Source organism: Balaenoptera borealis (genome assembly GCF_965194805.1).
Source record: "Balaenoptera borealis genome assembly, chromosome: 7".
NCBI classification, from domain to species: Eukaryota; Metazoa; Chordata; class Mammalia; order Artiodactyla; family Balaenopteridae; genus Balaenoptera; species Balaenoptera borealis.
In genome coordinates, this window is record NC_138864.1 from 12,254,858 (window position 1) to 12,278,470 (window position 23,613).

Here is a 23,613-nt window from a genome sequence, read left to right on the forward strand (position 1 = left end):
GGGACCGGTTTCACGGAAGACAATTTTTCCACGCAGGGAGGGGTGGGATGGTTCAGGCGGTAATGAGGCGATGGAGAGCGATGGGGAGTGATTGAGAGCAGCAGATGAAGCTCCACTCTCTTGCTCGCCTGCCGCTCACTTCCTGCTGAACCTGTTGTGGTTCCTAACAGGCCACACACCCCGGTACCAGTCCGTGAAGAAAGACTACTTGTTTTAACAAATAGTGTGGGGATAACTGAGCATCCCTATGTAAAAAAAAAAATGAAGCTCAGCAGAAATCTGACACCTTGTATAAAAATTAACTAAAAATGCATCATAGATTTCAATGTAAAATGTAAAACCGTACAACCTAGAAGAATATATAGGAGACAATCTGGGTGACCTTGGGTTTGGAGTTGAGTTTTCAGATGTGACATCAGAAACATGATCTGTAAAAGAAATATTTGACATAGACAATAAATTATAAAATTAAAAACATTCTCTCTGCAAAATACATGTTGAAGAGAGTAAAAAGGTAAGCCACATACCAAAGGAGAAAGTATTTGAAAATCACATTTTTAATAAAAGATTTGTTTCCAGAATATGTGAAGAACTCTTTAAACTCAACAATAGGAAAACAAACTTCTCAAATTTAAACATGAGCAAACTATAAGAGCAAATACTTCCCAAAAGAAGATAATGGATAGCAAATAAGCACCTGAAAATATACACAATACTTTTAATCGTTACATTTTGTTACGGTCAATTTCTATTGATTGGGGAAGGTCACGAACCCTGGTTAGTATCAAGGGCACAGGGAGTGCTTGTTGTTCCTGGGCTATCATTGTGTCTAGAATTTCTCGGCAGACAGAGAAGTACACATATGTTTACTCACCCATGTACACATGTCTGTATTCATTCCAGTACATGTCTATTTGTACATGCATATATACTGAAATAAACATGAATTCACACTGTTGTTTCTGCCCCAAATATGTCAATCTGTAACGACAATGTGCAAATTAAAAACACAATGCCAGTGGCATTAGAATGTTTCAAATAAGAAATACTGATAATATCAAATGGTCATGAAGATATAGAACAATAAGAATATTTATTGCTATTGTGAGTTCAAAATTATACAGTCATTTTGAAAAATCATTGAGAATTACTTATAAAAGCAAACACATACTTACCTTATGACCCAGCAACCCTCTCATAATATTTACTCAAGAGGAGTGGACGCTATGTTCTGACAAAAACGTGTACCCAAGAGCTTAAAGCAGCAACATTCATAATTGCCCAAATACGAAAACAACTCAAATATCCTTCAATAGATGAACGAGTAAACAAGATTTGATGAATTTGTACAATGGATGACTGCTGGCGATCAAAAAAACAAGCTGTTGACTGATGCAACAACATGGATGAATCTTAAATGTATTTTGCTGAACCGAAGAGGCCAGACCTAAAAGGTTACCTATTATATGCTTCAATTTATATGGCCTTCTGGAAAAAACTATGGCTAAGGAAACAGATGAGTGGTTGTCAGGAGCTGCCAGTGGTGGTTTATTACAAAGGGACAGCACAGGGAATTTAGGGTGAGGGAACAGCTCTGTGCATGGGTGATTGTGTTGGTTGACACATGACTGTTCTTATCAAAACCCATAAGCTCTATACTACGAAGATTTGACTTACCAAAGTAGGCAAAGTTTTATAAAAGATCAACTAGAATATTAGGGGAACCCTGATTGTATGTCATCACTACACTAAAGAGTGGGGGAAGGGAACTGACCTAAGTAACTTTGGGAAGACTCACAAGACATTGTGAGGCAGAGACCAAAGGAACTATGGTGTAAATACAAACACGCTAGCGGGTACAACTGTTTCTCACCAGGTATTTTCTAGCAATTCTGAAACAACTTTCGTGTAGACTATAGTTGAACAAAATAGTAAATATTTTGTAAGTAATGAGAGTCCAGGATTTTTACCTTCAGATCAGGAAGTTATAACTAACCAAGGAGGGAAGTTAGAATGAAGATGTGGCACCATATTTGGGTCAGAAACAACAGTGTGAATTCATGTTGATTTCAGTATATATGCATGTGCAAATAGACATGTACTGGAATGAATACAGACATGTGTACATGGGTGAGTAAACATACGTGTATTTCTCTGTCTGCCAAGAAATTCTAGACACAATGACAGCCCAGGAACAACAAGCACATCCTGTGCCCTTGATACCAACCAGGGTTCGTGACCTTCCCCAATCAATAGAAATTGACCAGAGGCCAGACAAGAAATGCAGGCAAGGCTTTACTGGGGCCCCTGCTGCAGCACGGGGGAGAGAGAGCAAGTAACAGTTTCCCTTGCTGGCTCCCCCAGGTGGGGGCGAGCTGGTTCCTTATATGGGGTGAGGGTAGGGGTATGTCCAGGGGTTGAGCTTAGGTGGTTTGCCCACCCCTTTGGTGGTGCTGTGCTCAGGGGGCATGCTCAGTACCCTGCTTTTGCTCCGAACACCCTGTTTTTGCTCCTGGCTCTTCAGAAGTGGCAGTTGAGTTTTTTGGTCTTTTGTATCTTTTTGTCCATAATTTGCCTCAACTGTGCATGCAGGCAGTTATTTTTAGTCCCATATAGTTTCTTTGTATTTTGTTGCTGAAGGAGAGGTTTGTCCAGGTGCCAGCATTGCAGCTCTGCGGCAAAGGGTCCCAGGTCCCAGCCTGTCTCATCCTAACTGTGGTTTATAACCCCACTCCTGTAAAGGAACCAGGGCCCCTCAGAGCAGTGGCTGATGCTAGGGCCGGTACAGAGAAAATCTAAGGAGAGTCTGGAGCATCGTGTCATACCAGACAGTGAGGTAGTGCTGAAACAAGCAAACAAACAAAAAGCCCTCATTAAAAGGACACCCAAGTGAACCTGAAAGACTTCCCAATGGCCAAGGCTGGAACAACTGAAGTAACAAAATAAAACCCAAAGAATAAAATAAACACCCATGAGTACACACTGCTATAAATGAATGGTTGAATAAACAATAAATAAATAAATAAGAAATCTTCCTAACAGAAGAATCCCAATTAATAAACAGAAGGAATGAGGGGAAAAGGAGATCAGCATTAGAGTATCACGGGTTAATAATGACAGTAAGGAAAATCCACTGATGACGCCAAAAGCAGGGAGATTGTCAGGGGAAACAGGATGTCTGCACAACCTCACAGTATCTGCCCCAAAATATCTATTAATTACTGTCATTTTAACCTATGTATTACACGTATCTTCTAATCTGTTAGGCGAGGAAAACCACTTCTACCTCATCAGATAAACTAAAAAATCTGTATATTTTTTATATTAAAACATGAAAAAAATGTTATTCTGTTAAGTATTTCAAAATCTCTCTTCAACTTATATTTTATTTATATTATATAAATCTTTGCATTTCATTTACATCAAAATATATGAAAAGGTATATTAAAACATATGAAAAATATAACAACAAGCCCAGCTTGGAAACACATGATGTTGAATATGAGTCTGGCTCACAGAGTGAGGCCCGCAGTGGCCACCAGGAGCTACCTGTGCTCTATATTATCCCACTTTTGAATGTTCCACTGTATGTCAGAGCACATTAAATGCCCGGTAAATTCTCCCGAAAAATAGCCTGTTTACTATGACCTAATCCAGCACTGGCTCAACTTCATTGAGTAGACTGCTCCTTAGCATTTCCTGGCCCTAGAATTCCAAAGACCTGGTGAGTCTACAGGAGACAAGGAATGACCCCTTAGGTAGGTATGTTTTGGGGGCCAGGGGAAGGAGAGGCTTTTCTCGGAAGTGGAAGGTTATTTAACTACTTTGGCAGAAATCACAGGGGAAGAAGTCTCACCTTGACTGACGAAGACATCAGACTTCAAAGCATGAATTAGAGGGACAGCATCTCTGGGACGCTACAATGGGCAAAGCCATGATAATACGGCATGAGTTCCTTGACATCCCCACGTTTCCATGTATTCTTATTCTTAGTGATACCTAGTCTCCTTGTCATATATAACACCCTCCTGGGCATGTTACCGTTTAGAGTTTAACCATATAGGTCTCTTCTTTCTCCTAAATGGAGTCACACCTTTCATGTTATCCCTGCAACAAATTCATACACACCATCTATTTTTATTTTTATAGGTTTGATTTGTATCTGCTGTATTTGATGCACTTGATAGTTCTAAGAAAAGAAATAAATTCTGGTTGTTTTCAAATTCTATGAAATTTCATAGAAATGTTCCCTGGAACACTAAAGCTTTTTATGTACTTAAAAAAAAAAAAAAGCCGAAGGCTAAATTCCTTTTATGAGCCTGGAGATGACACATTTGAAAATGTATGTTGTTTTTCAGGAAGTGTAGGCTGAATAACATTGAACATAAGCAGAGTAACTGCAAAGTGAATTTCTGGGAAATGGGTCACTGGAAATTTCTATGAAACGATAAATGAGATGACATATTTATTATATTAGGAAGAACAAATATGGGAAGAAAAAATTTACTTTTAATTCCCCAACGATATGAAGTTGAGAATTGAAAATTATTTTTGATGAAGAGTTTGCGCACACTTGACGGTTTGGGTCATGGTGTTTCACGGGAGTGCTTCTCTTGGGGTGGAGGTGAGCCGCGTACCAGCTGACAGGTAACGATGCATTCATGGAGTACACCTGTGTAGAGGAGCTTGGTGTCCTTCAGCCAACAAAGCAGAGATACCTCCCTGGGGCCTTTACATCCTACATAAGGGTCTCCACGGTGCACTTGTGGAGTTGGTGGCTACGTCAGAGTACCGGAATTTAAGTCAGTCCTTCTGACCTTGGGACCTCATTTTTCCATCTGTAAAATGATGCTATGCACTGAAATGTTTCTCCCCTCCCCCACCCCTTCCCAAATCCATATGTTGAAGCCCTAACCCCCTGTGTGATGGTCCTAGGAGGTGAGTAGGTAGGAGATGAGTAGGTAGGAGTAGGTAGGAGATGGTACTGGGAGGTGACTAGGGCTAGATGAGGTCATGAGTATGGGGACCCTGTGATGGGATGCATCCTTATAAAAAAAGGAAGAGACACCAGAGCTTCTTCTCTCTCTGCCACATGAGGATACAGTGAGAAGACAGCCATCTGAAAGCCAGGATCTGACCACGGTGTCCTGACCTTGCACTTGCAGCCTCCAGAACTGTGAGAAATCAGTGCCTGTTGTTTCAGCCCCGAGTCGGCAGGGATATGTTACAGCCACCTGAGCTAAGACCCATGGGGATGACTGTCGATACTTCACATACCTCATGGGTTGCTGCAAGGGTTGGGAGGAAAATGATGTGAAGGTATTTGGTAAACCGCCAAGGCTCTGACACATACAACTGATCCTGAAAATAATCCTCGTTTCCAAAGAGTCACTACATTCTGTATCCATCTTGCCTTGTTTGAAGTGTGTTTAGAAGTCTTCAGTCCCAACAAGGTGGATGAGAACAGGGTCACTGACGGCAGGTTGGGGGAGATGGCGGGGGTGTAGTGCAGGCTGAGGCAGGAGCTCCCAGGGTCAAGGATCTGAGAAAGGGTCAGTGTCAAGTCCAGTGGAAGGGTATCTGTGCTCCACACAATTGCACTTGGAAGTTTCCCTATAGTAGGGCACACGATGGGGCTAGATGTTGGACTTTTGTCCCTTGGGGTGGGGAATGGGCACAAGGGCAGATTTACCAAGCAGCTTATAAAGTGTCAGTCTCAGAGGCCTGCCTCTGCTCGGGCCCCTTCCAAGACCCTGAGAGGGGCCCTCACAACACGCTGACGCTCATTGAATTATAGGTTTGGATTCGGCAAAATTTGCAAAGGAAGCTATTTTAACTGCATTTGTTGGGGATACTGTCTCTTTTTGCCCCCCGGTCCCTTCTGCACACTTCTACAATGTCAGCAGCATAGGTAGGACTGTGGGCATTTGGGCGGTTCAGGTAAAGAGGGGCAGGTAATGGTATAAACTGGGTCCGTAAGCTAGGTTGAGTGGATGCATTTGTGTGGTTCGAATTAGGTGACAACTGGGTCCTGTACAATTAGGTCACTGCCAGCCATCCCAAAGCAGGAATAGCTTTTCAAAATCTATGTAGGACATCCACGGTGCCTCTCTCCAGGCATCTGGACTCAAAGATGAAGGACAGAAGTCACTCAGAGACATGAAGTCTTCCCAAGGTGCCTCTCACAGGAGGTCTGCAGGAAGGGGATGAGAAACAAGGTCCATAATATCCAGAGGGAAAGCAGGCATGCAAACCTTCAGAGCGTCTACAGACACACTCTGGTTCCAGGACATCAGACACGAGCGATTCCTGCTCGTTTGCACAGAAGTCCCCTCCTTCTGAGGAACAGACTGAACTTTACAGTGGGCACAATTATAAACAAACACACACACGGCTTAGCCTTTTAACTGGAGTCTCGTGCTTCTCGATGACAGCCCCAAACTGCAGTATCATCGCCAACAGCAGACACTGTCTGTGTGTGACCTTCCCGTTTTACACACTCTGACCTGTCAGAATGTGCCAGAATATCAGACACGTCTCATCCGAATGAAGTCTGGCAGTTCCAGACAGGATCTCAGACAAAGCCTGAGAAATCAGAGTTCCGGCAACGAACCCCTCCACAAAGGCACAGGAAGGCGGGATATCTGGTCTCCTGTAGGAGTCATTTGAGAATACAGTTATGTAGCCCAAACCAACACAGCGGCACGTAAAAACTGTGCTCAGTTAATGTGTAATTTGAGATTAATTTTTATATTGTTTAAATTATTGTATCTGAATATTAAAATTCAGATACGATCAGAAGTAAGTATTCTTACTACAAGACACTGAACTGAAAGAAATGTGTATGGCATGTGTCCCGTTTTTAAATTTTTGTTGTGATTTCTTTTCTCATTCTAAATAAACTCTAGTTTGCACCTAATTTTGAATTTGTGATTTTGTATTCATGCTGGTGTCATCCTTTTTAAAGAGAGGATCTCTCTGAATGGCACAAGCCTCACGGCCCACAAACCCTGGTCAGCTCATGGGCTCCGAAAGGCAGGGGCGTCAAAGCGAGGCTGGATCCATTAAAAACTGGGCCAGAGCAGAAGCCAGAAATCTGGGCTGTGGAAACTGGACGTTGAACAGAATCCCCAATAGGGCGCTGCCATAGGGGAACCCCAGGTAAGGGAGGGACCCCCAACCTGGCATGGCTGAGCGCAGGGAGCCCACCCTGACCAGCTTTCCACATTGCTACTGGTAGGCCTGCTGGTATGGGAACGGCACAGGTAAGACCACAGGGGAGTGAATCCCAGGGTGGCCCAGAGAAGACGCCGGCATTAGTCTGCTCAGGCTGCCATAACATGTCACAGGCTGGGCCGCTTAAACAGCAGGCATTTATTCTCTCAGAGCAGGGCTGGTTTCCCCTGAGGCCTCTCTCCTTGGCGTGTACACAGCCCTCTCCTCCCTGTATCCTTACATGGTCTGCCCTCTGTGTGTGTCTGTGTCCTAGTCTTCTCTTCTTATAAGGACACCAGTCATATGGGATTAGGGCCCTACCCATATGACCCCATTTTAACTTAGTCACCTCTTTAAAGATACAGTTTAGTGTGTCTCTAAATACAGTCACATTCTGAGGTTCTGGGGGTGAAGACTCTGACATATGAATTTGGGGGGGGATGCAGTTCAGCCCATAACAGTACCTTAGGTAAGTGGGGAAAGGGGATGAGACACAATATGCGTCCTGCTAAAGTAGGAGGGAAGGACTGAAGGAAGGAAGGAAGGAAGGAAGGAAGGAAGGAAGGAAGGAAGAAAGGAGGGAAGGAAGAAAGGAGGGAAGGAAGGGGGAGAAGGGAGGGAGGGAGGAAGGAAGGAAGGGATGATATATGCACTGTGAATGTTTGACTAAAGCTCTTCTTTTTTTTAAAAAAAATGCCACTTTTGGCCAAGATGGACTAACAGGGAACAGATTTATCTCCTGACTGAAATAATTAAAGAAACTGACACAATGCATGAAGCAATGGTTACCAAGACACTGGATATCAGACAATGAAAGACAGTGATCCCTAGGATGGAGAAAAGGTTGTCTCAGCTGCTGCCTAGAGAGAAAGTTCCCAGATCACAGGACAGGGCAGGGAGCCCAGAGCCGAGGAGAAGGGGCTGGGAGTCAGGAGGCCCCATGGCCACGTGCAGAGTCCCAGGGAGGGAAGATCAAACAGAGAGATTGCCAGGGATCTCACAGCTTCAGGCAAGCACAGGTCTGCACATGGGTGTGAGCAAAGTACCGAGGCCGGGAAGAAACAGCCCCACAGCCCACAAGGGAGGGAGCAGGACTGGCAAAGATAATTTTATTGCCCACTAGCAGGGTGGAAAATCTTATCATCCACCAGATATTGGTTATAGCACCCAAACGCAACCGTAGCGGGCCAGAATAAGTCCCAGGCCTGGGTCTGGTTCCACGTAACAGAGATTTAAAGTAAGATCTGAAAGAACCAAATTATTTTCAATAATTTATTACGTTCCAGAATAATGCTCAAAAACCAGTATAACTGCCATACATACCCAGTACCCCATGATGTAAAATTCGCAATGTTTGGCATCTAATAAAAAATTAGCTGATATGTAAAGAAGCAACAGAACCCATAATGATGAAACCAGCCCAGGAATGACAGATGATAAAATAGTAGAAAAGGAAATTAAAGCTGTTATTATAACTGTATTCCACATCTTTGAAAAGCTAGGGGAAAGAGGAGCGTGGTAAGTACAGACATGGAAAATATTAAAAAAGACACAAATAGAACTTCTAGAGATGAACACTCTAATGCTGAAGGTGGAAAATGCACATAACTGCAAAACAAAAGGCTAAACTGTCAGAGAGGAAGAAGTTTTCCTTTACCCTTCTAAGTTCTTCTGGCTGGTCTAAGAATTAAATTGACATGAGCCAGATTAACAGGAAAAATCAAACAAACTTTAATGGCATATATACATGGGAGAGACCCAGGAAAACCAAGTCACTTGCCAAAATGGCCAAAGTTCTCACTTTAAATACCAGCTTCTGCTAATGACAAAAGAAGATGTTGGGGTAATGGTTTGGGACTTCAAAGGGGAAAAAGGCAGTTGACACGGAGATGAAAAAAAAACATTTGCTGGACCATGCAGAGACAACGCGACACAGAATGCACTCTGATCTCCAGGCCCTCACTTACCACCCCTCACCCATACATATTCTTTGCAAGTATCTCTGATAATAGCACTGTTCCAGGAACCAGTCCTTTTTCTAAATTCTTTAGGCAGCTAAGGGGGAGGTAAAAAGAAAGACTTCCTATGTCTTCTGTTTCTTAAAAATAATCAACCTAAATTAATCCTGCTGCCAAGAGACACGGTGTTAGGGTGGTAAATTTTGCTCCCCATAGCAGGGTGAGCGGGCTCTGGATCTAATATATTTGGATTATAATCACACTTAGTCAACATCAGAGAGTGAGAAATGCATATATCTGGAATTAAACATCCATGGATTCTTGCAAGCTATGTGACCAGGGGCTCATAATTTTACTTCTCTGGCCACCCCTTCCACGATTCAGAATGAGAATGATAATGCCTCTGTCTTACACATAAGGAAAAACTAAACTTTAAAGTCATTGACAAAGAAACAAAATATCCCCAAGTAGACAAAGGAGAGATAGAAAGCATCAGTATCACCTAATTTAATAAGGTACTTAAAGTTCTTAGTGATCTCTAAGAATATTTTGTACAAGGATGTAAAATGCATGGTTTCTATAGCGAGATATTTCTAGCATAGCTTATTGAAGCATGAGAAAACAAGGCATGAGATTCGGACTGTACATGTTCTTCATACACAGACGATCATAGCAATGTCAGGCATTGTCACAATGAACTTGGAAGGCGGTATCAGGTAACGATGAAGAACAGTCTGCATTGGGTCCTGCCCAGCTACTTGTAAACTGGGCGGCCAATGCAAGTCAGCCAGCCTTTTCAGCCTCAATTCTCTTACCTCTACACTTCGTTGAAACTGCTTATCTTGAAAATAATCTAAATACTCTCTTTTTAAGGCTACTTCTTTGCAGGTGCTGTACACCCTCAGGAGAGGGTGTGGGTAGGAGAGGAGAAAAAGGGAGGGGAGGGTGGTGAAGCGTTATAGCCCCGGGTGCAAACTAGACTAAACAAAAATAGACTTGCCTTAAGTTGCCTCCAGCCCCTCCCCTGTTAAACATAAATAAATAGAATAAATTAACTAAAGGACAAAATCAGAAGTGCAATCAAGGGAGTCCCAGGCCATCAGCCATTAATGAAGTCAATTCCTCTGTGCAAAACAACAACAACAAAATAAAAGTGTCCCCAAATAACCCATATTTGGAAAATTGTTTAGAGAAATGGTAAGACTTTTTATTTCAGACTTTCTATTTTTTTATCATATTATTAACTTAAAATAGGTTATTCCTTGACATTGATTAAAAATTGTAGGTTTCAGCAGACTTGGTAGGCAGATCCACGTGGTAATCCACCGTTTGGGCTGCTGTAATCACAGCAGTGTCTGTGACCCGCTGGGTCTGGTGCTTAATTGACCCTCTGGTGTTTGAAATAGACAAAGCTCGGTGCTCTCCAAGTTTTATCAACATTTAAATACTAGCACATGAAGTTTCACATTCATTCTTTCTGTACAACAGAGAAAAATTATTTTGGATGTAATTTTATTTGAAATTAGATAACTTGACAGCACCACGACCACGAGCTTAGACTCTGATGCCTGGATCCTGGGCTCGGCTTGACGCTCACCAGGGTGTGACCATGGCCAAGTGGCTGCGGCTCAGTGGTTTCCCCTCTATAATAACGGAAATACTAGTTCTGATCTCAGAGGACTGCCATTAGGATTAAGTGTTTTAATACTTTTTAATTGCTGAGAACAGTATCCACAGTACCGTAAGTCCTCTATAATGTTTGTTAATAAAATAAACTGGATCATTCAAATATTCTGCACAATGATGTAGAAGTGCAGGGGCTATGAAAGAGCTTTCTCCAAAGTTAATTATGCAGAAAATTGGTATATCAGTTTTCACACTTTCATTCTAAAGAATGCAATTGATTTACTCATGAGAAAGAATCATCCATTTAAAAGTCATAAAAAAAGATTAAATACCTAGGAATTAACCTAAGACATGTGCAAAGCCTACTGATCCAAAAGTACACTTACTGCAATGAAAAGATGTGTGATATTCTGAAATAGGAGACTTCACGTCATAAAAAGGACAGTTCTACCCAACTTAATTGTAATATTTAACACAGTCTCAATAACAAAAAGCAAGAAGCTCATTTTAAAATTCATTTAGAAAAATAAAGCCAGAATGGGTAGAACTCTGAAAAACAAGAAACAGATCTAAAACGCTACCAGCTTTATCAGGTAGTAAGACATAGTGAAAAGGTGATCATTATACGTGTTGGCATTCACGTATGAATAGACGTACAAACTGCTGAAAAGTCTAGAAATAGAACTAGATAAGATAGACAGCCTCTCAGATCTGTGGGGTTAAATAGTGACTTCCTGTCTATATTTCTGCAGTTTGTTTCTCATCAGAAATGGTTGCCTTTCTAAGCGTATTTTTACACTGAAAAGTATTTCTCCTGAGATGGAGTTTTCTTAGTCTGCTCAGGCTGCCATAACAAAGTACCACTGATTGGGCAGCTTAAACCACAGACCTCTATTTCTCACAGTTCTGGAGGCTGGAAGTTCCAGATCAAGGAGCTGACAGATTGCATTCCTGGTAAGGGCACTCTTCCTGGCTTACAGACAGCAGTCTTCTGTGTCCTCACATCGGGGCGGGGAGAGAGAGAGAGAGAGAGAGATCGCCAATGTCTTCCTCTTCTTAGGAGGGCACTAATCCTATGACCTACCCTCATGACCTCATTCATCTAAACCTAACTGCCTCTCAGAGGTCCCACCTCCAAACAGCATCATGTTGGGAATTGGGGCTTATGAATTGTGGAGGTATAAACATTCAGTCCATAACAGCAGCCATGGGTCTCAATGTGTATGTATATGCCCTTGCTCGTGGGCAATGGAGAGCTGAGACAGGAAGATGGGAAGATATATAAAACACATCAGAAGATCAGACTGGGGTTTCTCAGGACCAACTGGGAATGTGCCTTTGCTAGCTTGCATCTGGAACAGCCCAGACTGGGAAACATACAGTATCCTATGAATGTGTTTGGTGCTATTGTATTTCCAAAGCTGAAGCAAAAACATGGCCCCTGTGGGTGGAGTGGGATCTTCCGCTGAAGGAGTGAGATGTTCACACCGTGAGTCACACTGGGGCATTCTAGGGCAGGAGACAGAACTTCGGAGTATGTCTGAGTGGAAAAAAACTAAACGAAGGGGGGAAATGCTTTCTTCGCTTGGACCTCAAGCTCTCAGGGTCCTAAATGTTGAGTAAGGGGAGATGGACTCCAGGCATTTCTTCAGAGGAAGAGTTGCTGGTTCCTTTTCCCTCTGAAAGTAGGTCAGATGCTGGGCTTACACCTGTTCCCTAGAAGAACATTGTGGAACTGAAAAGGGTGGGGTCTGATCTTGGCATCTCTGTTAGAACGTCCTTCCCATGTTCTTCCTGTTATCAAAGCAGAGTTACCACCGGCTTCCATGGTAACGAGGGGAGCAGAGCTTCACTAGAGAGAGGACAGGGAGAAGAGGGGGTCCTGAGACAGCGGGGTCAGGTGGGGTCACCTGCACGGGCATAGATCAGCACTGAGCATCTTTAGGACTGCAGAGTCCACAACCAAATGTCCAAAAGCTCAGTGCAAATGCCCACACTCTAAAGATTTCATGTATCAAATAAGGAGAAATCCATTTTCTCATCCTGATCACACGTACTTTTGTTTACGGGAGGATTCTGCCTCAGAAAGCTGGGGACACACTTGGTTAATACAGAGGTTCTTACTCAACTCTCAGGGAAGAAACAAAAGAAGCAAACAAAAGAAGGTCCTTCATCAAATGCCTGCCTTTCAAAGCCTTCCTTCGTGAAGGACTTGGACAGACACCTGGAAAGAAGACAGATTCCAGTTGTTCTAATTACGGAATTGTCAGCCTTTTAATATTTACCCGTCCTCAAGACTATGCAGGCTGTAACTCAACAATGAATTATTTGGAGCTTTGGATGTGGGGAAAATATTTTACATTTTATAACTTAAAGGAGAAAGAGGCATTGAATATTATTTTGCATAGGGCTGTGCAAAACGACAGTTTAGAAAGGAAAAGTGCAAAAGTGGGATAAATTAAAAGGAGGACAATCTCAAAAATTTAGGGTGATACAGTTTTAGACTAAACTGTGTTCACTGAGAAAGGAAAACAATGTTGAATAAGCATATCTGAATGAAGAATTGACAAACTTAACTGAATAAGCGCATTTTAAAATGGAGAAAGAGATTTAGGATTTTTTTATAGAGCTAGCTATGTTGTAGGTGGTCAATACTTGTGAATCAGATAAATAAAATGATGAAAACAAATGCATTTATGGAAGTAACATCTCAGAAATGGAAAGGCCAATATTAATCCAAGGACAGAATACCTGTGTCTTTTATAAATGTGCAACAGAATCTTAGACGATTAACCAGATTTAATTATGTGACTTGGTTTGAATTTCCAGCCTTTTATGAGTTATAAAATGTGAGGCAATTTATTGAATCTCTCTGAGTTTTTGTCCATCTTTTATGAAACTGGTAACAGCGCCAGTCTTGTAGGTTATGAGGATTCAGTGACCTAACAAGTACATAGAGATTGGCAGAATGTCAGTAACATCAGCAGAAGCCTTCTCACCGTCACCAGCGTTACTCTTATTATGTATCACTTGACTACACAGGCCCCATCTTGCTTGGAGCTCAATGCAGACAAAATGCTCCCCAGCACAGATATGGGTACTGCGTGTGGCTCTTCCTTCTCAGCATGGAAATTAACATGTAAGTGAAATCGTTTGTTAACTGTTGAAAGTATTTTAAGAAAATAAATAAAAACACCTACAGAATTTTTTGCTAAATGAGAAGTTCCTTCATCTAAGATCAACCCAGAAAGCAAATTCTTCCAGTTGCTTTTGTTCTTACCATTTCCAAATCATTCTAGCTTTAGGTCTGGATGCCAAAACCCACATCAAAGCAGAGGAGGAAAGCGGAGGCCCACAGGAAACAGGAGGCAGTGCTGGGTCAGGTCTTTCCAGGGCTGTCAGCCCTTCTTGTTAACATTCACAGCATACTTCTCAGAGCACACATTCAATTAGAATATGGAGCCCAAACAATGGAAAATGTAATAAATTCATACTCCCTGCCACTGCTGACGGTGGCAGGACTGTCCAGGATACCCTCAGATTTAGGGAAGTCACTGTGATCACTATTTGAGGGGCTCACTTTCCAGTGGCTCCATGAGAAAAGACCTGCCCAATGTGAAGAAATCAACACTTTCAGGACTGAAATAAACTGACGATTGTCTTTATGGCCATATCCACTCCAGTTTATAGTACAAACTGCTAAACAGAATTACTTTCATTTAAAATGAGCAAGAAGAAGTTTCTGTGTAGATATAACTACCCCAATTTATACTGAAGGACACGGAAGAGAAATAATCCGTCCTTTGAGCCATGCAGCTATGCAAATGACCAACCTGCTGCTACCATAAGTGATCCTGAACATGTTGGCTGTACGGCCGCTGTCTGCAAAGAACCCAACGTGAAATAGCCAAGGGCAGGGTGCCTTAGAGATGAAAGATCTGTACTTGGCTGCCTGCTTTAGGGTCCTCACGGTGCCACACACATGAACCTCAAGTCTGATGACATGTTTTAGGAGCTGTTGAAGCCACCAGAGCTTTAAGAAATTCCATCACTTTCAGGCACATTGAGAGAAGGATGATAAAAGTTAATCAAACAAAATCAATATAAAATAAAGATTCTCCGGGCTTATGTCAGCATTCACACGTTTTTCTCATTCGTTCAGTTCTGATTCATTCATCAGAAATTATTCCCAGCAGCTGACCACATGAACCGCCCTCTGCTAGGCTCTAAAGACACAGAGATTAAAAAAAAATAAACGCCAGATCATTTGCATCGTGGGTGGTGGTGGTGACGATATCAGTAAATGCATCGATATGTCGTGCAGGTGCACAGAGGGGGAGGGGTTATTTCTCCCGGATTCCTTACAGGTGCTGCCTTTAGGAAGCCGCGGTGGCGATAGGAAGGAATTCATGCTGGCCCTGCTCCTTGGCATTACTAGATACTGAGTCTCAGGCTGTGGCCGGCGGGTTTCATCGGCAGAGTCTGCATTCTCGGCCATCGCTTGGCTGTACACTATGATGGAAAGGAGTAGCCTGAACTTCATCAGCGAGGGTGGAAGCCTAGCCCCCATCACACCAGGCTCTCTCCACTCTTCTTCCTCAAAACGTCTTTCCACACACTTGAGAACCATGGATGTGTTTTGACTTTTCCCTATGCAGTGGCAAAAAACGTCATCTCGATATCGTCTTAATTAACATTTCTCTGCTTACTCCTGACATTGGACATATTGCCTTATTTTATAGGATGTGTATATTTGCAGAAGTATTTATATCTGTGCCCTGCATCTTTATATCACTAGGTTCTTTGTTTTCTTCTTATTGATGTAGAAGAGCTCTTTACAGTTACATATGCTGAAAATATTTTATCTCATTCCGTCATTTGTCTTTAGCTTTATTTATGTTGCCCATCAGCTAAGGAGGCTTCCTCACAGATTGACCTCTGCATGTTGGCAGTTTGTTGTCACAACAGGCATCAGAGGTGAGGCAGACTACATGGTGGTCTAAGTCACATGCCAGATTTCACCACCTAGTACCACAAAAGTGACATTTTTCAATGTTTTTAATACCGATCACATGCTGAAATTATAATATGTTGGATATATTGGATTAAATGAAACATACTATGAAAACTTATGTCCCTTGTTTCTCTTTGCTTTTTTAAATGTGGCTACTAGAAAATTCATGATTATGTATCCGGCAATTTATGTTCCACTGGGTATAGCTGATCTAGAGACTGAGTTCTGATCTAGAGCCAGTTTGCCTTTGGCTCCATCAAAAGATATGTTGGTTCTACCCCAAGGCCAGCCTTTCTGGTGGCCAAAGGCTGACAGCAGCAGGCAGTGCTTCACGCGCCCTCCACCAGCCCATCACGGGAGCAGATGTGGCTCAGCCTCAGCAGAAAAGAAATGTCTCAAACCACTCAGCAAACTTCCAGTTTTCAAAACCTATTTGTCTTGTGTTGACTCACCTGTCCATTTGGAATTACTCACTGAGGCCTTGTAAACAAACACCAGACGAGGGGCCAGGAGGCCCTGAAGTATGGGGCCCAGCCCAGGGCAGAGGCAGGTTCCCATCAGGGACACTGTGGTGGAGGAACAGGTGGATGTAGGGTTTCCATAACCTCCACCACGTGCCGCTTTCCACACCACATACATGTTCACTCCTGTGTCAATCGCTTTATTTTTTCCCATGTGGATAATCAATTCCCCAAGTACCTTTTCTTGACTTGCCCCTCCTCATTCATAAATCAAGCTTCCCAGGTTCTCAGTTGTGTTCCTTTGATCGATCCGTCTCCATGTGAATGCCTTTCTGTCTTAATTCCTGTGGTTGTAAATAAATATGTCTTGATATTTGATGTCACCCTGCCTCCATTGTTTTCATTCTGCTGAAATGTCTTGACTATTCTTGTCCCTTTGCTGTTCCATATATTAGAATTAACAATGCAGTTACATACTCATATAAAAAAACATACAGAACAAAAATGTGCATTGAGATTTTGATTATAATTACATTGAATTTATAGATCAATTCAAGTAGAATTGACCGCCTCAGAAAATTGAGTTTCCCTATTCATGAGTATAGTAAAGTTTTCCCTTTGTTTCGGTTTCCTTGAGGTCTTTCATCTCTCGTTTTGTTTGTTCGATATTTTACATATTTATTTCTTCCTCATCTTTCACAAGATTCTCAAGCTGTCATTTGCTCTTATTTAGAAATGATGCATCCCATTTCCTTTATTCTAGCGGTGGCTCCTTTGTAAATTCTGTTACCTTATTAAATTTATTCTATAATTTAAATACACGTATAGTAAATTCCAAAATGATTTTTAAAAGATGCAATATGAACCATAAAACTTCCTATTTCTACTCATCCCAACTCCCTAGGGGTAATGACAATTTTCTGTAGCCTTCTAGAAATTAAGCTTAAATTTCTAATAAAATGTATTTTTCCTATAAAAAAAGGAAACAGAATCATCACAAATAACTTTTTTCCTGCAACAAGAAAGGATAGCAATAACTCCAAGCTCCAGTTCTGCCCACCTGTGCATCCTCAGGTAAATCACTCTACTCTCTGAGCACCAACTTCTCCATTTCTGAAATGGGAATAATGACCCCACCCTCAGGATTAGCATGTCAAATCATAAGGTCACCACGATGAGCTAGGGTGGTTCCTGGTGGCCCTAGGAGCCCGGTGAATGAGGGAGGGATGTAATGCCTGGGTTCCTGTTTCCCAGAACCACCTTGCTGGTCTCAGGGAGAGCAGATTGCAAGCCCTTCGAAGTCCTATGATGCCTACAGAACACTCCTCCCAGAGCGTGTGCTTAGGAAGGGCCCAGACCACGCCCTGAGGCCACGGTGGTCTTTCACAGAAGGCCTGAAGTGGCCGGCTCTGGAGGCCTCTGGGAGCCCGGTCTGTGTGTCCTGCTACCCCGCCTGCCCTGGGATCTGGTCTTCCTCCCTCCTCTTTTCCTGATTGGTGCTGCAGCCTGGAGGTCTGTACCCGGAGTCTCTCAGTTCCCTGAATCTTCCCTCTTTTTATGGGGTGAGGGGTAATAGAGGGCTTCTAAGGAGACATGAAGCCAATTGTGCCAGACTATTTCAAACGTCCATGCCTGGAAATCTTCCTTCCATCCTCCTGAACAATGATCCATTTCTCAAGCCTTTGGAAATGAGACCTCCCCCTACAAAGGAGGCCTTTATCACCCACCCGGGCACACATGACAATTGCCCCCCTAACTGCCTCCACCATGCTCTACATCTGGTAGGACCCATCATCTAAATGGTTCTCTCTGCTCATGTTTGTGTCCTCGGTACCTGACAGAGAGCTTAGCATTCACTAGGCGCCCGCAGATACTTGTGGGATGGGTGTCCTTCTTCATTTTAATAGAGATTATAATCAAGAGCACAAACAGAGATGGTCTCTACCCTCTTGTATCTTGCAACCTGCACAAGACAGGCATAAATCAAACTGCGGGACCAGTAGATACGAAATCACAGCAGTGGAAGTTCCACAAAGGAAGGGTGAAGTTTTCCCTGAGAACATTCAACAGGGGGGGCCTGACCTGGTCTAGACAATTAAGGAGTCTTCCTTTCAAGTCAAAATCCAAAGAATGAGTAAGGATGAGGTGGAAGATGAGGTTGGGAAAAGGGTGATGAGTTCCATAGCAAAGGTTTGTGGTGAACAGCATGTTGACCAACCATATCCAAGCAACTAGAAGAAGACCAAGTCATTCAGGTGTGCTGCATCTGAACGCTTACTTCCTTGGGTTACAGAGAAAGGCATCCTCACGTCCTCAGTGTCAAGTTAGAATATGTTGTGGCCACACTGCATAGGGAGTGCCCGGGCGGGGGTGAGTGATGTCACCTGTAATGTATTTAGGGGAAGAATTTGTATTCCACGTTGAAGCTAAACTTGCAGTGACTTTTATATTTCTTCACGTGTTCATAAAAGCTTAACTCAGAAGAAAAAATTCCTAGTTCTTCTAACAGTGAGAAAAATGAACTCTTACATTTATTTTTAAAAAGGGTATTTTACTTTGGAGAATACATTAAAAGGAACACTTTGGCTTCTTAAGCTTTGGCCATAACATTTAAAGTAACATTAAAAAAAGCAGAAGTGGCAAGGATTTAAAAGGCAATGGAAAAAAATAAGGATATTTTCAGAATATATTTCATTTTAAGATTAACTTATTTGCTTTTCTTTTGCCCTTTTGACCCCCTTCACCTATTTCTCCCACCCCTAGCCCCACCTCTGGCAGGCAACCGCCAGTCTGTTCCCTGTCTATTGTAACAGGGAAGAACCTCTTGTATTCTATTACAAGTAATGTTGCCTATAAGCTTAAATTATACATAATAGCCCATCTCGGGGAACCCTGCTTCCCAGGTAATGAGCATTAATCTAAAATACCTTTGTTTAGCTCACAGGAAACATGCTGACCAGGCCCACCTCTGAATGACTGCAGGAAGGAAGAAATCAACACATCCCCTCCGGAGGCTGACCGGAACCAGGAAATGTTTGACTTTACTTCCTTCCTTTTCAGTTTAAAAGTCTGAACTCTAACTCAGGCAAGATAGTTCTTTGGGGCAGGAGTCCACCATCTTCTCGGTTTGCTAGCTTTCCAGATAAAGTCACTATTCCTTGTGTCAACACCTCTCTCGATTTATTGGCCTGTCGTGCATCAAGCAGTATGAGCTTGGACTCAGAAACACTATGAGCTTGGGATATTTTTGTTTGTTTTCATTTTGTTTTGTTTTTTTAAATCTTAGATTCCACAGATAAGTGAGATCATATAGTATTTGTCTTTCTCTCTCTGACTTACTTCACCTAGCATAATGCCATTGAGGTCCATCCATGTTGCCTCAGAGGGCAAGATTTCATTCTTTTTTAAGGCTGAATAATATTCATATATATATAATTTACGAATATAAATTTCTTTCTCCATTGATGGACACTTAAGTTGCTTCCATATCTTGGCTATTGTAAATAATGCTGCAATAAACATGGAGCTGTACCTTTTCATGTTAGTGTTTTCATTTTCTTCAGATAAATACCTAGAAGTGAAATCACTGGATCATATGGAGTTCTATTTTTAATTTTTTCAGGAACCTCCATGCTGTTTTCCTTAGTGGTGACACCAATTTACATTCCCACCAACAGTGCGCAAGGATCCTCTTTACTCCACATCCCCACCAACACTTCCTATTTCTAGTCTTTTGATAACAGCCATTCTAACAGGTATGAGGTGATATCTCATTGTGGTTTTGATTTGCATTTCCCTAATGATTAATGAGATTTAGCATTTTTTCATGTACCTGTTGGCCATCTGTATGTCTTCTTTGGAAAAATATTCAGATCATCTGCCCATTTTTAAATTGGATTGTATTGTTGCTATTGAATTGTATGATTTCTTGATATATTTGGAATATTAATCCCTTATCAGATATATGGGTTGCAAATATCTTCTCCCATTCAGTAGTTTGCCTTTTCATTTTGTTGCTGGTTTCCTTTGCTGCACAGAAACTTTTTTAGATGATTTAGTCCCACTATTTTTGCTTTTGTTCCTTTTGCTTTTGGTGTAAGATTCAATAAAAATCATCAAGGATTTGATGTCATGGAGCTTAGTATGTCAAGGAGCTTACTGTCTATGTTTTCTTCTAGGAGTGTTATGATTTCAGGTTTTATATTCAAGTCTTTAATCCATTTTGAGTTGATTTTTGTGTCTGGTGTAAGATAGAGGTCGAGTTTCATTATTTTGCAATTGGCTGTCCTGTTTTTCCAACACCATTTATTGAAAAGACTGTCCTTTCCCTGATGTGTATTCTTGGCTCCTTGTCATAAATTAATTGACCATATATATGTGGGTTTATTTCTGGGCTCTCTATTTTGTTCCATTGATCTATGTGTCTGTTTTTATGCCAATACCATACTGTTCTAATTATTATAGCTTTGTAATACAGTTGGAAATCAGGAAATGTGAAATCTCCAGCTTTCTTCTTTTTCAAGATTGCTTTGACTGTTTGGGGTTTTTTGTGGTTCCATACAGATTTTAAGATTATTTATTCTATTTCTTTGAAAAATGCCATTGGAATTTTGATAGAGATTGCATTGAATTTGTAGATTGTCTTGCCTAGTGAGAGCATTTTAACACTTGATTATTTCAATCCATGAACACAGAATATCTTTTTACTTATTTGTGCTTTCTTCAATTTTCTTCATTACTATCTTATAGTTTTAAATATACAGGTCCTTCACCTACTTCATTAAATTTCTTCCTAAGAAAGAAATTTCTGTTTGATTCAATTTAAAATAGGATTCTTTTCTTAAGTTCTCCTTCTCATAGTTTGTTATTAGTGTATAGAAATGCAAACAGATTTTTGATATTGATTTTTTATCCTGCAAATTTATCAAATTCACTTATTAGTTCTAACAGTTTTTTGATGGCACCTTTAGGGTGTTCTATATATAATACCATGTCATCTGCAAACAGGGACAGTTTTACTTTTCCTCTCCAATTTGGATGTATTTTGCCTCTTTTCCTTGACTAATTGCTCTGGCTAAGACTTCCAATACTATTTTGAATAAAAGTGGCAGGAGTGGGCATCCTTGTGATGTTCCTGATCTTAGAGGAAATGCTTTCAGCTTCTCACCATTGGGTATGATGTTACCTGTGGGCTTGTCACATATGGCCTTTGTTACGTTGAGGTTCGTTTCTCTATACCCACTTTGTGGAGAGCACCTATCATAAACTTTATAAGTAGCTCCCAGGTGATTTTTCAAAATGACTGTATAATTTTGAACTCACAAGAGCAACAAATGTTCTTATTGATAATTTTCTTTTCTTATGGCACCCTGGTCTGTTTTTTGTATCAGGGTAATGCTGAGTTCAGCATTTTAAAGGGGGAAGAGTTCCCCTCTTTTCTATTTTTTTGGAAGAGTTTGAGAAGGATTCGTGTTAATTCTTCTTTGAATATTTGGTAGACTTCACCAATGAACTTGTCTTGTTCTGAACTTTTGTTTGTTGAGAGGTTTTTAATTACTGATTCAGTCTCTGTTCTAGTAATTAGTCTGTTTAGATATTCTATTTCATCATGTTTCATTCTTCGTAGGTTGTATGTTTTTAGAAATTTATCCATTTCTTCTAGGTTGTCTAATTTTTTGGTGTAAAACTGTTTATAGCAGTCTCTTATGATTCTTTGTATTTTTGTGATATCAGTTGTAACATCTCCTCTTTCATTTCTGAATTTATTAATTTTTTGCTTTTTCTTTTTTCTTGGTAAGTCTAAAGTTTTGTCAATTTTGTTTATCTTGTTAAAGAATCAGCTCTAAGTTTCATTGATCTTTTCTACTGTCATTTTAGTCTCTATTTCATTTATTTCTGCTCTAATCTTTGTTATATCCTTCCTTTTACTATGGGCTTCATCTGTTCTTCCTTTTCCAGTTCCTTGAAGTGTAAAGTTAGACTGTATATTTGGGACTTTTCTTATTTCTTGAGGTAGGAATTTATCTCTATGGACTTCTGTCTTAGAAATGCTTTTGCTGCATCCTACAAAATTTTATACAGTATATTTCTATTTTCATTTGTCTCAAGGTATTTTTTATTTCTTTGACCCATTGATTGTTCAGTAGCATGTTGTTTAATCTCCACATATTTGTTAATTTTCCAGTTTTTTTATGTAATTAATTTTTAGTTTCATACCACTGTGGTCAGAAAATATACCTGATATTATTTCAGTCTTCTTAAATGTATTAAGACATGTTTTGCAGACTAACCTATGATCTATCCTGTAAAATGTTCCATGCGCATTTGAGAAGAATGTGTATTCCGTTGCTTTTGGATGGAATGCTTTGTATATATATCTGTTAAGTCCATCGGGTCTAACATGTCGTTTAAGGTTGATGTTTCCTTACTAATTTTCTGAACTTGTTTGAGTCTTTATAAAACATTATGTAAAAATAAATTCATTCAGATTTTCCTATATTTTCATGGAAATTGGCAGAACATAATTACAAAGGCAGACAAATTTTGCTATATCTTTAATCAGAAAAAAAATCCTTTTCTCTAAAAGAATTAAAAGATAAATCAATATAAGTATTTAAACTGATGTGTTAGAAAGGTTTTAATAATGAATTTAAAGTATCCAGTGAGAATGACATAGTAGGTAATAAGACTGTGAAATTAAGTTATGGACCTAGGAGGAAAAAAAAGTATGTTGGGCGTGTGTGTCTGTGTGTGTGTGCAAAGTAATAAAAAGTGTAATTTTTTAAATATGATAAATGTGAGGTGACAATGAGAAATATATGGCATTCAAAAAATGCAGCCTTGAAATTTCTTTTTTTTTTTTGAATTACAGTATAGTTTCCTAAGGGAATTTTATTATTCCAATTACAAAAGAAGTTTAAATTCTTTTTTTTTAACGTCTTTATTGAGTATAATTGCTTTACAATGGTGTGTTAGTTTCTGCTTTATAACAAAGTGAATCAGCTATACATATACATATATCCCCATATCTCCTCCCTCTCATGTCTCCCTCCCACCTTCCCTATCCCACCCCTCTAGATGGACACAAAGCACCGAGGTGATCTCTCTGTGCTATGCGGCTGCTTCCCACTAGCTATCTATTTTACATTTGGTAGTGTATATATGTCAATGTTACTCTCTCACTTCGTCCCGCCTTACACTTCCGCCTCCCCGTGTCCTCAAGTCCATTCTCTATGTCTCGTCTTTATTCCTGTCCTGCCCCTAGGTTCTTCAGAACCTTTTTTTTTTTAGATTCCATATATATGTGTTAGCATATGGTGTTTATTTTTCTCTTTCTGAC